This window comes from Arachis hypogaea, chromosome 20 (genome assembly GCF_003086295.3).
Source record: "Arachis hypogaea cultivar Tifrunner chromosome 20, arahy.Tifrunner.gnm2.J5K5, whole genome shotgun sequence".
Taxonomy (NCBI): domain Eukaryota; kingdom Viridiplantae; phylum Streptophyta; class Magnoliopsida; order Fabales; family Fabaceae; genus Arachis; species Arachis hypogaea.
In genome coordinates, this window is record NC_092055.1 from 90,593,594 (window position 1) to 90,594,723 (window position 1,130).

General features: G+C 40.3%; 1 non-coding gene across 1 annotated transcript; it reads left to right on the forward strand.

The window, feature by feature from the left end:
• Positions 1-323: 323 nt before the first annotated feature.
• LOC112788455 (small nucleolar RNA R71) lies at positions 324-431 on the forward strand. Its single transcript, XR_003195817.1, has one exon. It is a non-coding gene; the product is annotated as a small nucleolar RNA R71 (small nucleolar RNA).
• Positions 432-1,130: the final 699 nt, after the last annotated feature.

Here is a 1,130-nt window from a genome sequence, read left to right on the forward strand (position 1 = left end):
TCTTGAGTACTGTTGGATGCAGCTTGCACTCCATTCAGACTCTGAGAAATCAGATTGACTTGCTGAGTCAATATTTTATTCTGAGCCAATATGGCATTCAGAGTATCAATCTCAAGAACTCCCTTCTTCACAGGCGTCCCATTATTCACAGGATTCCTTTCAGAGGTGTACATGAACTGGTTATTTGCAACCATGTCAATGAGTTCTTGAGCTTCTGCAGGTGTTTTCTTTAGGTGAATGGATCCACCTGCAGAGGTATCCAATGACATCTTAGATAACTCAGACAGACCATCATAGAATATATCCAGGATGGTCCATTCTGAAAGCATGTCAGAAGGACACTTTTTGGTCAGTCCTTTGTATCTCTCCCAAGCTTCATAGAGGGATTCACCTTCTTTCTGTCTGAAGGTTTGAACATCTACTCTAAGCTTGCTCAGCTTTTGAGGAGGAAAGAACTTCGCTAAGAAAGCCTTGACCAGCTTATCCCAAGAGTTCAGGCTATCCTTAGGTTGAGAGTCCAACCATATTCTAGCTCTGTCTCTTTCAGCAAATGGGAAAAGCATGAGCCTGTAGACTTCAGGATCTACTCTATTAGTCTTAACAGTATCACAGATCTGCAAGAATTCAGTTAAGAACTGAAAAGGATCTTCAGATGGAAGTTCAATGAAACTTGCAGTTTTGCTGCATCAGAGAAACTAATTGAGGTTTCAGCTCAAAGTTGTTTGCTCCAATGGCAGGAATGGAGATGCTTCTTCCATGTAAATTGGAATTGGGTGCAGTAAAGTCACCAAGCATTCTCCTTGCATTATTATTATTTTCGGCTGCCATATCCTCTTCCTGTTCGAAAATTTCTGAAAGGTTATCTCTGGATTGTTGTAATTTAGCTTCTCTTAATTTTCTCTTCAGAGTCCTTTCAGGTTCTGGATCTGCTTCAACAAGAATGTTCTTGTCCTTGCTCCTACTCATATGACAAAGAAGAGGGCACACAAAAATAATAACAATAGGGATCCTCTTTACCACAGTATAAAGGTCCTTATGTGAGTAGAAGAAAAGAAGAAGAGGAAATTCGAACACAGATGGAAGAGGGGGTTCGAATTTAGTGAGTGATGTGAAGGAAAGATGTTAGTATA